The following is a 16,895-nucleotide window of genomic DNA, read 5'->3' as shown; positions in this document are numbered from 1 at the left end:
CGTAGAGATGGATCAGAGAATCACCAGCAGCAAGAGCGACATCATTGATGTATACAGAGAAGAGAGTTGGTCCAAGAATTGAACCCTGTGGCACCCCCATAGAGACTGCCAGAGGCCCGGACAACAGACCCTCCGATTTGACACACTGAACTCGATCAGAGAAGTAGTTGGTGAACCAGGCGAGGCAATCATTAGAGAAACCAAGGCTGTCGAGTCTGCCGATGAGGATGTGGTGATTGACAGAGTCAAAAGCCTTGGCCAGGTCAATGACTACGGCTGCACAGTATTGTTTCCTATCGATGGCGGTTAAGATATCGTTTATGACCTTGAGCGTGGCTGAGGTGCACCCATGGCCAGCTCTGAAACTAGATTGCATAGTGGAGAAGGTATGGTGGGATTCGAAATGGTCGGTAATCTGTTTGTTGACTTGGCTTTCGAAGACCTTAGAAAGGCAGGGTAGGATAGATATAGGTCTGTAGCTGTTAGGGTCAAGAGTGTCCCCCCCCTTTGAAGAGGGGGATAACCGCAGCTGCTTTCCAATCTTTGGGAATCTCAGACGACACGAAAGAGAGGTTGAAAAGGCTAGTAATAGGGGTGGCAACAATTTCAGCAGATAGTTTTAGAAAGAAAGGGTCCAGATTATCTAGCCCGGCTGATTTGTAAGGGTCCAGATTTTGCAGCTCTTTCAGAACATCAGCTGACTGTATTTGGGAGAAAGAGAAATGGGGAAGGCTTGGGCGAGTAGCAGAGGGGAGGGCAGTGCTGTTGACCGGGGTAGGGGCAGCCAGGTGGAAAGCATGGCCAGCCGTAGAAAAATGCTTATTGAAATTCTCAATTATAGTGGATTTGTCGGTGGTGACAGTGTTTCCTATCTTCAGTGCAGTTGGAAGCTGGGAGGAGGTGTTCTTATTCTCCATGGACTTTACAGTGTCCCAGAACTTTTTTGAATTTGTGTTGCAGGAAGCAAATCTCTGCTTGAAAAAGCTAGCCTTGGCTTTTCTAACTGCCTGTGTATATTGGTTTCTAGCTTCCCTGAAAAGTTGCATATCACGGGGGCTGTTCGATGCTAATGCAGAACGCCATAGGATGTTTTTCTGTTGGTTAAGGGCAGTCAGGTCAGGAGAGAACCAAGGGCTATATCTGTTCCTGGTTCTAAATTTCTTGAATGCGGCATGCTTATTCAAGATGGTGAGGAAGGCATTTTAAAAAAATATCCAGGCATCCTCTACTGGCGGGATGAGATCAATATCCTTCCAGGATACATCGGCCAGGTCAATCAGAAAGGCCTGCTCGCTGAAGTGTTTCAGGGAGCGTTTGATAGTGATGAGTGGAGGTCGTTTGACCGCTGACCCATTACAGATGCAGGCAATGAGGCAGTGATCGCTGAGATCTTGGTTGAAAACAGCAGAGGTGTATTTGGAGGGCAAGTTGGTTAGGATGATATCTTGCTGAGAGAAATTTGGTAAAACGGATTTAAGTTTCCCTGCATTAAAGTCCCCGGCTACTGGGAGCGCCGCCTCTGGGTGAGCGTTTTCTTGTTTGCTTGTGGCGGAATACAGCTCAATCAATGCTGTCTTAGTGCCAGCCTCTGACTGTGGTGGTATGTAAACAGCTTCAAAGAATACAGATGAAAACTCTCAAGGTAGATAGTGTGGTCTACAGCTTATCATGAGAAACTCTACCTCAGGCGAGCAACAGTTTAAGATATCGTGCACCAGCTGTTGTTTACAAAAATACATAGACCGCCGCCCCTCATCTTACCAGACACCGCTGTTCTTCCTGCTGCTACAGCGTATAACCAGCCAGCTGTATGTTGATATTGTCGTAGTTCAGACACAACTCCGTGAAGCATAAGATATTACAGTTTTGAATGTCCCGTTGGTAGTTTAATCTTGCGCATAGGTCATTGATTTTATTCTCCAAAGATTGCACGTTTGCTAGCAGAATGGAAGGAAGTGGGGGTTTATTCAATCGCCTACAAATTCTTAGTAGGCAGTGCGCCTCCTGGCTCTTTTTTCTCCGCCTCCACGCAAATCACGGTGATCTGGGCCTGTTCTCAAGAAAGCAGTATATCATTCACGTCGGGCTCGTCAGACTCGTTAAAGGAAAAAGAGGATTCTGCCAGTCCGTGGTGAGTAATAGCAGTTCTGATGTCCATAAGTTATTTTCGGTCATAAGAGATGGTAGTGGCAACATTATTTACAAAATAAGTTTAAAAAATAAGTTACAAACAACGCAAATAAACGGGGCCATTTTTCCTTCAATTGTGTGCAGCCCTATGGGAGTCTCAATCACGTCCGGATGTGATACAGCCTGGATTCGAACCAGGGACTGTAGTGATGCCTCTTGCACTGATATGCAGTGCCTTAGACCGCTGCGTTCATGTGTGTGTGTTAACTATTTAACTGTACTAGAATGTTTAAAAGGCCACTAAAATGTTAAATATCGGTATCGTTTTTTGGGGCAAGGAACATATTGGATATCGGTACCGGACAAAAATGTCATATTGGTGCATCACTAATTAATGCTTGTAGTTCCTTTGCCAGTCAATTGTGTGACTTTAAACGCCTGTCTGCATAGCATCCTGTTCAAACACAGATTGACGTTACATGTGTATAATAGACATCAACCTGACATCAACACAATCAATAATTTGAAGAAAAAAAGAAGTATGTGTCATGCATTAAGAAGCATTCATAACACTATCATAACAATGACATAAAATATGTCAAATGATCAGTTTATAACAGATTGTTCACAGCATATGTTGCAATCGCCCTCTTTTCAGAAACCAGCTGTTCATTTAAGTAGATCCTTACATTCACGACCACCATGTCCAGACATGTTGTGTGTGTTACACGCCTATTAGGTGTGTTGGAAACATCTGCATCTAAATGCAACTACAAATCTCCAGTGCCTGAAAGGCATCCAACTACACAAATTCCCAAGTAGAAATTCTGGTGAACAGTTTTATTTTAGAGCTGTGCATTACAGCAATCACTCTTCAGTGGATCCAAATTAGTCAAAATACAGTGATCTTCATTTTACGTGAAATAGTGGCACACTGGTACTTGGCCTATTGCCTTCTCTACTTTCGTTTTTACAATATGCATCATGTTCACTCTTGACTGTGCCTTCACATCCACCTGAGATCAGTTCCAACACAGCGACTCCATGGCTCCCCTTCACGCATAACTCTTCATCTCCACCAATAGGCACACATGCCGCAATGGGATGTCATAAATACAAAATCGCTGGTTTGCAGTGATAAATCAAACACCCTGATATTAAGTGCCATGTGGATTTTGATTCTGCATGTGATGCGTCTGCCGGGAGGGGCAAAACACTCCTTTTGTATCCGAATATATAAATGCCAGGGATACGTGAGCGTGAAGTTCTACCCCCAACAGGCAGGATGGGTAGAGGTAGGGAGGGGTGAAAGAGAGAGTATGGGAGAAGGAGAGACTGTACACTCTGTTTAGCACACATTTGCTAAGAATAACAGTAGGAATATGTAGGTTAAAGAAAGGCAGACACTTCAATGAAAAGTCAAAGTTAGCAACTTCGAAATCAAAACATTCTAATACCACGGGTCCCCAATTACATTCGCTGTGGGACGATTTTTCCTTGAGCAGATGTTTGGGGGGCCAGAACTTAGTTATAAATCATATTCAGATATAGCATTTGACAAAAACAGAATAATTTCAAACCTTGATTAAATTGGGATACAATCATATATGCCTCTCTATTTATGAGAGCAAATACTCGGGAAGAGACTTCCTAGATTAAAGTAACTTTTGAGATGATTTCGTGGTGATTTTACAGTCTTATGTCCAACAACAAAAACTATATACAGTATACTGTATATACAAAGCCTTCAGAAAGTTTTCACAGCCCTTGACTTAAATTTAAAATGGATACAATTTTGATTTGCCATCAATGGCCTACACACAATACTCCATGTCAAATTGGAATTATGTGTTTCGAAAATTGTACAAATGAATTACACATGGAAATCTCAAATGTCTCGAGGCATTAAGTATTCAACCCCTTTGTTCGGCAAGCCTAAATAACTTCAGGAGTAAACATTTGCTTAAAAAGTCACATAATAAGTTGCAGGGACTCTGTGTGCAATAATAGTGTTAAACATGATTTTTTAATGACTACCTCATCTCTGTACCCCACACATACAATTATATTTAAGGTCCCGCAGTTGAGCAGTGAATTTCAAACACAGATTCAACCACAAAGATCAGGGAGGTTTTCCAAAGCTCGCAACGAAAGGGCACCTATTGGTAGATGGGTCAAAATAAAAAAAACAGACATTGAATAAAATATCCCTTTGAGCAAGTTACTAATTACTAGGGTTGGGCGGTATCCAGATGTTCATATAGTCATATCATTCTTCTCTCATACCGGGATTTACGGTATTACCGGTTTAGTACACAAGTGAGCGCCAATAAAATGTAAAAAGCCCATTGGGCATCTATTACCAGAATGCTAACAAAATTTGCACAAGTAATATCAAATTTGCATGGAGGCTGCTAGCTAAATATGCAAACGAGGTGCAAACAAAAATAAACTAATTGCAAAGACAGGCTATCCAACTCATTAAATTACATATATATAGGTAGGTGCTACCGAATGTAATTTGTGTTGAGTTTGGACATTTACAAGCGAATGTGAACAATGTGTGCAAATGAACAAAGTTTTGACGCATGCAGTACTGGCTCTCCAGGAGCACGCTGTGTCTGTGTGGAGTCTGGAGTCGCTAGGGCAACAGGCCTGCCTGACCTGATTGGAGAAGAGGGAGGAGGAGCAGACGGGTGAGAACGGAGAGGAGAAAAAACAAGGAAATCAAGATAACAGTGGCAGCTGTACAAATAACTAAACCAAAATGGCTTTGCCTTCTCCAACACAGCAGAAAGCTACACAATATGATGCCCGTCACCTTATTACAATGAAAAAAAATGTAAAGCGCAACCTGCAACAATTCCAAAGATCACAGTTCATATAATGAAATCACTCAATCGAAATAAATTCATTAGGCCCTAATCTATGGATTTTACATGACTGGGAATACAGATTGGTCACAGATATGACTTTGTCTCGGGCCTAACAACACCTGTGACAATATATCCTCCAAACACCGGCTTCGAGGGCATTATTACTTAACCTCTCTTGGGTAGGTGGCAGTATTTTCACATCCGGATGAAAAGTGTGCCCAAAGTAAACTGCCTGTTACTCAGGCCCAGAAGCTAGGATATGCATATAATTGGTAGATTTGGATAGAAAACTATAATGTTTCTATAACTGTTAAAATAATGTCTGTGAGTATAACAGAACTGATATGGCAGGCGAAACTCCGAGGACAAACCATCCCCCCCAATATATATTTCAGCCTACCACTATTTTCAATGGCTGTCACTTTTATTATAAGGCGAAGTCATCCCAGATTGCAGTTCCTAGGGCTTCCACTAGATGTCAACAGTCTTTGGAAAGAGTTTCAAAGAGTTGCTGGTTTTTGGAAAAATGAGCCAGAAATTGTAGTTTTTCTAGGTGGCTCCCATTTTGGCTGTAGTGTTTCCAAGCGTGTGAATGAGAGGGCGTTCTTTGGTATTTTTCTCCGGTAAAGACAATAACGATTATCAGTCTTACGTTTTATCGTTTATTTACGTATTAGGGTACCTAAGGTTTTATTATAAATGTTGTTTGACTTGTTTGGAAAAGTTTATTAGTAACGTTTGGGATTCATTTTGTTTGCATTTTGATGGAGGGAAACTGGGTGGATTATTGACTGAAGCGCACCAGCTAAACTGAGTTGTTATGGATATAAAGAAGGACATTATTGAACAAAAGGACCATTTGTGATGTAACTGGGACCTTTTGGAGTGCGAACAGAAGAAGGTCAACAAAGGTAAAGGCATTTTTTATATTGCTATTTCTGACTTTCGTGTCGCACCTGCCTGGTTGAAATATGTTTTTCATGGTTTTGTATGCGGGGCGCTGTCCTCAGATAATCGCCGTAAAGCCTTTTTGAAATCTGACACAGCGGCTGGATTAACAAGAAGTATAGCTTTATTTTGATGTATTACACTTGTGATTTTATGAAAGTTAAATATTTATAATTCTGTAGTTTGAATTTCGCGCTCTGCAATTTCACCGGATGTTGGCCAGGTGGGACGCTACCGTCCCACCTGCCCATAAGAAGTTAAACAAGTAACTTCCGGGTGAACTAAGTAAGCTTCAAAATGTAAAATAATGTGACAGGTGAAATAAGAGCGCGATCCGCTTTATCGCCTAATGCATTGCACATGTTGACTGAACGTATTTAAAAAACTTTTTATAAACTTTTTTAAATATTAAATAGTTTCAACGGTATTGACGGTACTGAAAAGGCTATTTTTTTTTTAAATACCCCGGTATACGGTATACCGCCCAAGCCTACTGATTACACTTTGGATGTTGTCCAAAGATATCGCTTGTAAACCAAAAAGTTATTTTGTTGGCATTTACGCATGTCCCCATTACCAGTAAAACATAATCAAAACCTATTTCTTTCACTTACTTGCTGTGCAGTTTTGTTGTTCATTTGTTCAGTCATTTCATTCTCAACCAGGATGTCTGTGGAAACCTGTTTGGGTCTTTGCACGTCAAAAAAGATACACGTCAAATAACACGATTTGACGAGTCAAATAAGCTTGTTGACCAATCAGGACCTGAATATGACTGCACGTCACATAATAATTTAACCTGTTCATAAAAATGTTTACTTAGTTATTACACATTGATTACACTATCACTCATATTTCATAAGTCACAGCAATTCATCGATCCATATGCCATGATGCTGGTAAAGTTGTCTCGCGCACCTACAGTGCTGGTCATAAAGAAAGCTAGCTAGCTCATGGATGTAATCAATGTTCTTCCCAAAAACATAGTAAAACGACATAATCTGTTTCTGTAGATATAGTTAGCTAGCTAACTATATAGCTAGGTGTCATCATCTAAAATAAGCCTAATTTATAAGACAGTTCTTATTTGATTAATGGCGGTCTATGTCTATGTGAAGCTAGCCACAATAAGGATTAGAGATTAGCCACAATAGTGGACTTCGTCGTTAGCCTTCAAAATAAAAGTGTGTCATTGACAGGAGATGCAAATGCATAGAAATAGTCAAATTATGCCATAATTGAATAGATCATGCTAAACGGGGTTGGAATGTTATATAAAATCAACAAAAGACAATGTTAATTTAACAAAAATCTGTTTAAATCCCACTATACTTTAGAATTGCATTGGGGCATACTTAGTAGGACGTTGGGAAAAAATAGCTTGGATATTGAGTAGACTGATACCCCATTTCATTGATCCCCTATCCTTAGGTAAAGCTGTACAGTGCAATACGAATGTCAATACACACAATTGGCTGACTGGGGAGGTTATTTCATACAGTCACAGTCCCGCGATAAGAGCTACAAAGCTAATATTTGCCTAAACTCTTCACAGTTGTGTTCTGTAGGTGTCACCAAGTAGACTGATACCCCATTTCATTGCTTCACCTTCCAACCTTGTTTAACATTATCTAGTCTAAATATGCATTACTTTGAAATAAGTCCTTTTATTTTGAATGCACCCCCCGCAAATTCCACTATTGTGCATAATCCTAGCTTCACAACACAAAACCCGGTCAGGTCAAGACTCACTAGCCAGATGAAGCTAACTGGCTGCTTATAATGTTAGCTTTGGGCAACAGGGTTAAGTAGCTGGCCAACTATTTATTTTCATGAACTGAAGTTCAATTTCAACAGGCGAACAAAAAGTGGCTACCTAGCTAATACTTACTCACAAGGATTCCTAAATCATTGCTAAGAATAGTGAAAATGGGGCCTCCCGGGTGGCGCAGTGGTCTAGGGCACTGCATCGCAGTGCTAACTGTGCCACCAGAGTCTCTGGGTTCACGCCCAGGCTCTGTCGCAGCCGGCCGCGACCGGGAGGTCCGTGGGGCGAAGCACAATTGGCATAGCGTCGTCCGGGGTAGGGAGGGTTTGGCCGGTAGGGATATCCTTGTTGGAGGCGCGCTGTGTTAAGAAGCAGTACGGCTGGTTGGGTTGTGCTTCGGAGGACGCATGGCTTTCGACCTTCGTCTCTCCCGAGCCCGTACGGGAGTTGTAGCGATGAGACAAGGTAGTAATTACTAGCGATTGGATACCACGAAAATTGGGGAGAAAATGGGATGAAAATGTATAAAAAAAAATATAAAAAAAAGAATAGTGAAAATGACTGCAGTTTCTACTGGTTTCTTGCTGGTTGTATTGTTGCAAGCTAGGTACCAAGCTAGAGCAAGCTAGCTACCCCAGAAGTTGCGGTAGAACAAATAATCCTTTATTACCAACACGGTATTGTAAATACATTGTTCGTGGCCAGTGTTTGCAGACTTTTTTGTACAGCTTTGACAGTGCTACTGATAGTAGTGGTGGCACTTGGCTTGCACGTGCAAATTCAGAACACACAACATTCTATAATAGAACTGTGTTATTTGACGTGTCAAATTAAGAGCTTATTTAACACGTCAAAGTGTTATTTGACGTGCATCGTTTTTGACACGCAAATATCCAAACGGCGTTCCATAGTATGTCATGAATCTCATAGCAGTGAAGCAATTGCTGTGTAACTCCGGTAGGGTAACATCTGGTAAGATGGCGCCCCCAGCCGATTGTGTTTTTTTTTAAACTTATTTTGTACATAAATGTTGCCGCTACTGTCTCTTATGACCAAAAAGAACTTCTAGACATGAGGAGTGCGATTACTCACCACGGACTAGCAGAATCCTTTTTATTCCTTTCATGACTGAAGAGCCCGACGCGAAGGATATACTGCTTCCTCGGGAACAGGCCCCGATCCCCGTGATCTGCGTGAAGAGGAGGCGGAGAAAGAGGGACCGAAGGTCAGGCTGCCTTCTGAGAATTCGTAGGCGATCGAATAAACCCCCACTTCCCACCATTCTGCTAACAAATGTTTCATCTTTGGAGAATAAAATCGAAGAGTTATTGGGAAGATTGAACTACCAACGGGACATTAAAAACTGTAACATCTTATGCTTCACGGAGTCGTGGCTGAACGACGACAATATCAACATAGAGCTGGCTGGTTATATGATGTACCGGCAGGATGGAACAGAGGCGTCTGGTAAGACAAGGGGCGACGGTCTATGTATTTTTGTAAACAACAGCTGGTGCACGATATCTCAGGAAGTCTCGAGCTATTGCTCATCTGAGGTAGAGTATCTCATGATAAGCTGTAGACCACACCATCTACCTAGAGAGTTTATCTGTATTCTTTGAAGCTGTTTACATACCACCACAGTCAGAGGCTGGAACTAAGACAGCATTGAATGAGCTGTATTCCGCAAAAGCAAACAATAAAAACGCTCACCCAGAGGTGGCGCTCCCAGTAGCCAGGGACTTTAATGCAGGGAAACTTAAATCAGTTTGACAAAATTTCTATCAGCATGTTAAATATGCAACCAGAGGGGAAAAACTCTGGACCACCTTTACTCCACACACAGAGCTCAAAGCTCTCCCTCAAAGCTCTCCCTCACCCTCCATTTGGCAAATCTGACATAAATTAAAAATTAAAGCAGGAAGCACCAGTGACTAGGTCAATAAAAAAGTGGTCAGAGGAAGCAGATACTAAACTACAGAACTGTTTTGCTAGCACAGACTGGAATATGTTCTGGGATACACAACATCAGTCATTGGCTTCATCAATAAGTGCCTCAATGATGTCGTCCCCGCAGTGACCATACGTACATACCCCAACCAGAAGCCATGGATTACAGGCAGCATCCGCACTGAGCTAAAGGCTAAGGCTGACACTTTCAAGGAGTGGGACCCTAACCCGGAAGCTTATAAGAAATTCTGCTATGCCCTCCAATGAACCATCAAACAGGCAAAGCATCAATACAGGACTAAGATCAAATCGTACTACACCGGCACTGACGCTCATTGGATGTGGCAGGGCTTGCAAACCATTACAGAGTACAAAGGGAAGCACAGCCAAGAGCTAACCAGTGACACGAGCCTACCAGACAAACTACGTCTATGCTCGATTCGAGGCAAATAACACTGAAACATGCATGGGGGAACCAGCTGTTCTGGAAGACTGTGTGATCACGCTCTACGCAGCCAATGTGAGTAAGAGCTTTTAACAGGGCAACATTGACGAGGTCGCAGGGCCAGACGGATTACCAGGACGTGTACTGCGAGCATGCGCTGACCAACTGGCAAGTGTCTTCACTGACATTTTCAACTTCTCTCTGTCAGAGTCTGTAACACCAACATGTTTCAAGCAGACCACCATAGTGCCTGTGCCCAAGAACACTAAGGTAACCTGCCTACATGACTATAGCACTCACGTCTGTAGCCATGAAATGCTTTGAAAGGCTGGTCATGGCTCACACCATCATCCCAGAAACCCACCATCATCCCAGAAACCCACTTCAATTTGCATACCACCCCAACAGATCCACAGATTATAAAATCTCCATTGCACTCCATGCTGCCCTTCCCCACCTGGACAAAATGAACACCTATGTGAGAATGCTATTCATTGACTACAACTCAGCGTTCAACACCATAGTGCCCTCAATGCGCATCACTAAGCTAAGGACGCTGGGACTAAACACCTCCCTCTGCAACAGGACCCTGGAGTTCCTGAAGGGCCGCCACCAGGTTGTAAGGGTAGGTAACACATCCGTCACACTGATCCTCAACACAGGGGTGCGTGCTCAGTCCCCTCCTGTACTCCCTGTTCACTCATGACTGCACGGCCAGGCACCACTCCACACCATCATTAAATTTGCCGATGACATAACAGTTCCTTAGTGTCCACATCACCAACAAACTAACATGGTCCAAGCACACCAAGACAGTTGTGAAGAGGGCACGACAAAACCTATTCCCCCTCAGGAGACTGAAAAGACTTGTCATGGGTCCTGAGATCCTCAAAAGGTTATACAGCTGCACCATCGAGAGAGGTTCTCACTCTCTGTAGTCATCTATGCATATGCACTTTAATAACTCTACCTACATGTACATTCCACCTCAACTAACCGGTGCCCCCACACATTGACTCTGTATCGGTATCCCCCTGTTTATAGTCTCGCTATTATTATTTTACTGCTGCTTTTAGTTACTTTTATCTCTAATTCTTATCCATATGTTTTTGAAACTGCAATGTTGGTTAGGGGCTCGTAAGTAAGCATTTCACTGTAAGGTGAAAGAACCGGTACACACTAACGTTACCAAGTGCGCTATTGTTCAGATCAAATTTTATTGTATGTTGTATTCGGCACATGTGACTAATAAAATTTGATTTGAACAATAGCACACTTGGTAACGTTAGTGTGTACCGGTGCTCGACCAGTCGCGAAAGACAACATCACCCTCGACAGAGAACGGTTGATTGTCAAGGAAAATGAATTCCATTATCTTGGCATTAATGGATTTGCCTGAGTTGTCTCACTGAAATGTTCTTACTCTTTCAAATGACTGCTCAAATTGTTGACTGCTCGATCCACACAGCAGACATTGTGGGCTAGGTTAGGAATGCTGTTGCAGGTGTAGCGACACATTTTACGTGGAGTCATTACGTCATGTACCTACGTTATATACAGTTGAAGTCGGAAGTTAACATACACCTTAGCCAAATACATTTAAACTCAGTTTTTCACAATTCCTGACATTTAATCAAAGTAAAAATGCCCTGTCTTAGGTCAGTTAGGATCACCACTTTATTTTAAGAATATGAAATGTCAGAATAATGGAAGAGAGAATGATTTATTTCAGCTTTTATTTCTTTCATCACATTCCCAGTGGGTCAGAAGTTTGCATACACTCAATTAGTATTTGGTTGCATTGCCTTTAGATTGTTTAACTTGGGTCAAACGTTTCGGTTAGCCTTCCACAAGCTTCCCACAATAAGTTGGGTGAATTTTGGCCCATTCCTCCTGACAGAACTGGTGTAACTGAGTCAAGTTTGTAGACCTCCTTGCTCGCACACGCATTTTCAGTTCTGCCCACACATTTTCTATGGGATTGAGGTCATGGCTTTGTGATGGCCACTCCAATACCTTGACTTAGTTGTCCTTAAGCCATTTTGCCACATCTTTGGAAGTATGCTTGGGGTCATTGTCCATTTGGAAGACCCATTTGCGACCAAGCTTTAACTGCCTGACTGATGTCTTGAGATGTTGCTTTCTATATATCCACATAATTTTTTCTTCCTCATGTTGCCATCTATTTTGTGAAGTTCACCAGTCCCTCCTGCAGCAAAGCACGCCCAAAATATGATGCTGCCACCTCCGTGCTTCACGGTTGGGATGGTGTTCTTCGGCTTGCAAGCCTCCCTCTTTTAACTCCAAACATAACAATTGTCATTATGGTCAAACAGTTCTATTTTAGTTTCATCATACCAGAGGAGATTTCTCGAAAAAGTACGATCTTTGTCCCCATGTGCAGTTGCAAACCATAGTCTGGCTTTTTTAATTGCGGTTTTGGAGTAGTGGCTTCTTCCTTGCTGAGCGGCCTCTCGGGTTATGTCGATATAGGACTCGTTTAACTGTAGATATAGATACTTTTGTACCTGTTTCCACCAGCATCTTCATAAGATATTTTGCTGTTATTCTGGGATCGATATGCACATTTCACACCAGAGTACGTTCATCTCTAGGAGACAGAGGTCCCATGGTGGTTATACTTGCGTACTATTGTTTGTACAGATGAACGGGGTACCTTCAGGCGTTTGGAAATTGCTCCCAAGGATGAACCAGACTTGTGGAGGTCTACAAATTTTTTTCTGAGGTCTTGGCTGATTTCTTTTGTTTTTCCCATGATGTCTAGCAAAGAGGCACTGACTTTGGAGGTAGGCCTTTAAATACATCCACAGGTACACCTCCAATTGACTCAAATGATGTCAATTAGCCTATCAGAAGCTTATAAAGCCATGACATAATTTTCTGGAATTTTCCAAACTGTTTAAAGGCACAGTCAACTTAGTGTATGTTAACTTCTGTCCCACTGGAATTCTGATACAGGGAAATAATCTGTCTACAAAAAATTATTTGAAAAATGACTTGTGTCATGCACAAAGTAGATGTCCTAACCGACTTGAAAAAACTATAGTTTGTTAACAAGAAATTTGTGGAGGGGTTGAAAAACGAGTTTTAATGACTCCAACCTAAGTGTATGTAAACTTATGACTTAAACTGTATATATATATATATATATATATATATATTTATTTTTTTCCCCAGTCGGACAAATAATCCTGACAGCCTACCCAACCGCTCGGAGACGTCAGCAATGGTCCTACAGCACACCATTGCTTTGTTTTGTATCACATTCGAATGATAAAAATGGGGGTGGAACATAAATGCAATTTCAGAATGTGGAAGCACCCAACCCCCGCATCAGGCTATTCTTGAATTAATCTTGTGTTAACATATACTAAATAATATATGTGTGAAATTGATTTTGATTTAGAATAGATCATTATCATGCACCTGTCTCAAAACAGTGGCAGGGGGAAAAAAATGAATGTCATCTATACACTTAGATAGCGAATGGAGGATGCTTTTCCCGTAGTTCATTTTCATGCCAGTCAGGTAGGCTACACTCCTGTTGTAAAAATAAGCAATGTGCTTAATATTAGGAAATAAATATAGTAGGCCTAGCCTATAAAAAGCTAATGTGATCCTCCTCTTTTTAATAGAGGCCATCACTCTGTTTTCTTACACAATTGTATAGCCGAAAGAATTGTTGTGCAACATGAGCTCATGGGCTCTTATGAAGTAGCTCTTATGAAGTGTGTGATTAGATTTTCAATTTGCATTGATGTCAGAGCAATTAGAGGGACAATAGAGTGCTGAGTACCAGGCAGTTAGCAAGTTTGGTAGGCTTCTAATGTCCATCAGCAGCATCAGAGCTTGGAGAAGACGTGACTAAACGGTCACATGGAATTTGGCTGCCTTCAGGACTTGTGACCGCCAGTGTGTCGGTAATACGGTCACCGCAACAGCCCTAGCCGAGTTGCACAACCCAGGTGTGGAAAGCTCTTGGAGACTTCCCCAGAAAGACCCACAACTGTAATCGCTTCCAAAGGTGCTTCCACAAAGTATTGACTCAGGGGTTAGCATACTTATGTAAATTAGATATTTATATTTAATACATTTGCAAAAATGTCTAATAATACATTTAACTTTGTCATTATGGGGTATTGTGTGTAGATGGGTGGAACAAAAATATATTGAATCCTGTAACAACAAAATGTGGATTAAGTCAAGGGCTATAAATTTGTGAAGGCACTAAGTCAAGGGTTATACTTTGTGAAGGCACTGTATTTAAAAATAAAAATTTGCTCAGAAAACTTGGGGGGCCAAATAAAATCACAGGCCAGCGGGCTGCATATTGCAGAAATCTGCTCTTGACCCTAAAGACTTAAATAGGGCAAGGTAACAGTGGTCTCAAGTTCATTCCAAAGTGTTTCCCCTAGAGAGGAGAGGGCCACAGGGTCATTAGGGCTTTACTGACAGGGCCTTTTCACCACAGGCTGGCGCCATGACAATGCCAACAGGGAGAGCAGATGTTAGTTACCAGCATCACATCTGCATTCAGCCAGTCCCCACTCCTTCCACGCCAAAACAAAAGAACCCTCTCCCAAGGACCTTCCTTCCACTTAAGCCTCCAAATTGAAAAAAGGTTATCTTTTCATACGAATCCCCACCAGGCCCTTTAACACGATAATGACAAATTGTGAAGTAGAGGGAATGGAGAGAGACTAGAGCTCCTGTTGCTTTGCACCTATAACAGTAATCATTGTATGAAGAGAGTGAATTCCTTACATGATTAGTTTTCAGTGATTATGTGGGATACTTTTGTAATATCAATGACAAAAGCTGAATCCAGGGGCCTTGGAAGAAGAGATGTGGCCCTCTAAAATCAAACCACCTGCTTCCATCTGTGAAGTATGCAGTAGATGCATGCTATAAAACTGAGAGACAGAGTGGGAGGGAGAGAGAGATCTAACTTGTAAACCTCAAGTTAAAGGGCCAATCAGCAGCTGAAACAATAAAGTGGCCTTCCCACCATGGTTTCTGTAAAAAGCTGAGGGATGAGGCTGGAGAAATGTAACCACTCTAAAATTCATAGACAGAGCTATAGATGCAAGGATTCATGATATAAAAAGTATGGTTTTAACCATGTTGAGGCTATACAGTGTTTGTTTATATTAGCATTTTTTTTTTACAAATGGAGTAAAACAAGCTTATATTTTGGTTTCTGATGGGGAACGACAGTTGAACTAAGCTCATGAGGCATTTATAAGTTATATTCTTCAAGAATCAATGGGTGCATATTAATTTATAGTGCAAAAATGTATGTAGCAACTTCTGATTGCCCCTTTAAAGTAAAGCTCAACCACTGCAATGGTGACACTTATCTGTTTTCATGGACTACTGAAATGATTTGAGATATTAACTTTTTTTGTATCTAAATAACTTTTTTTCTATCCAATCATATAATGTGAAACGTCTAAAACAGACTTCCTCAACGTGTTGAAATTGGCACTGCCAATTAAAATGGAATCCTTCTTCTGTTCTCTCTTATTCACCTATTCTTCTATTAAATCTATTGGGAGTTCCAAAGTTGGTTGTTGTGTTGGTATGACTGAGGGTCATAGTTGATTACTTTATTGACAGGACGTAGCCACAATAGCATTATGCCTTTACTAATGCAATTTTTTTCCCTTTCACTAAAGATGTCCTCGGAATAGCCCACCCCACAATTCCCTCCCTAGTCACTCCACTTCTTGATGGCGCAGACACACATGGGCACCAACAAGCGACAAAGATCGCTTTCAAAACTACACCGGTTGAACAACTGAGGTTTTCGAAATCATTAGAAAATTATTTCGTCCTACCTCGATTAGATGTTTATTGAGAAGTTCAAACGGTGGTTTTATGCGTCCGAAAATAGCATCATACGCTTTACAAGACCGCGTCCTGTTCGATATTAATGGATCCACCTTTAGATGCCACAAAAACTTAAATCCTAGAGCAACGGGACCGATCTCCGTCGCAGGAATAATTGATTCCTAATGTCGCTTTTTTCCTCTAAACTATCCTATGCTTGATTGCGGCACCGTTTGTAAGGCTACACACTCCTTCCTATTATATCCCTCCTGCAAGAATTGAGAGAGGGGTGTGTGTCAGTTTCTTTTCCTTTTTTCTCTTTTTGCTTTTTTAATGAGGCGGGGCTTTGGCCCATACCAACCAATGGCGCTTACGCGCGCGCCTCGCCTCCCTTAACACACACACTCACACAGGTCAATGGATCACCCATATATCAGATAAGGATTTCTAACCAATGTGAACAAACAAATAGCCATAAAGACAATGCTCCAAATCGGTTTGATGACATCATCCCTATTGGCCCTCAATCTCAGTGTCATGTGAGGGGCGAGTATGGACATGTCTGCATCCAAGCAGATTAATCAGTGTTAGTATTAATGAATTAGATTAGCGGACATTTATTTCCCAGTCCTGTTGGACTGATCAGATGAATACAGAAGTAGAAGGGGGGTGTACATATCACATAGGCTTAATGTTTGACCAATAACGCAGCTATTGTTATTATCTATGCATAGCCACTTTAATAATTCTACCTACATGTACATATTACCTCAATTACCTCGACACAGGTGCCCCCCGCACATTGACACATTGACTCTGTACCGGTACCCCCTGTATATAGCCCTGCTATTGTTATTTACTGCTGCTCTTTAATTATTTGTTATTCATATCTGTTACTTTTTTAGGTGTTTTCTTGAAACTGCAT

General features: G+C 41.6%; 1 protein-coding gene across 8 annotated transcripts in view; it reads right to left on the bottom strand.

Annotated features, from left to right (window-relative positions):
* LOC129857635 (C-terminal-binding protein 2-like) overlaps nucleotides 1–16,280 on the bottom strand; it is a 134,499-nt gene extending 118,219 nt beyond the window's left edge. For 7 of the 8 annotated variants that reach the window (XR_008759936.1, XM_055926087.1, XM_055926109.1 and 4 more), the window contains exons 1-2: nucleotides 15,979–16,280; nucleotides 8,815–8,911 (exon numbers count right to left, since the gene is read on the bottom strand). The gene's annotated coding sequence lies outside the window, so the exon portion shown is untranslated. The remainder of the gene's footprint in view (nucleotides 1–8,814; nucleotides 8,912–15,978) is intronic. The other variant, XM_055926094.1, reaches the window with a different exon arrangement.
* Nucleotides 16,281–16,895: the final 615 nt, after the last annotated feature.

The sequence above is a fragment of the Salvelinus fontinalis genome, chromosome 1 (assembly GCF_029448725.1).
Source record: "Salvelinus fontinalis isolate EN_2023a chromosome 1, ASM2944872v1, whole genome shotgun sequence".
NCBI classification, from domain to species: Eukaryota; Metazoa; Chordata; class Actinopteri; order Salmoniformes; family Salmonidae; genus Salvelinus; species Salvelinus fontinalis.
Note: the sequence above shows the minus strand (reverse complement) of the source record. Positions and strands in the feature narration are given on the sequence as shown.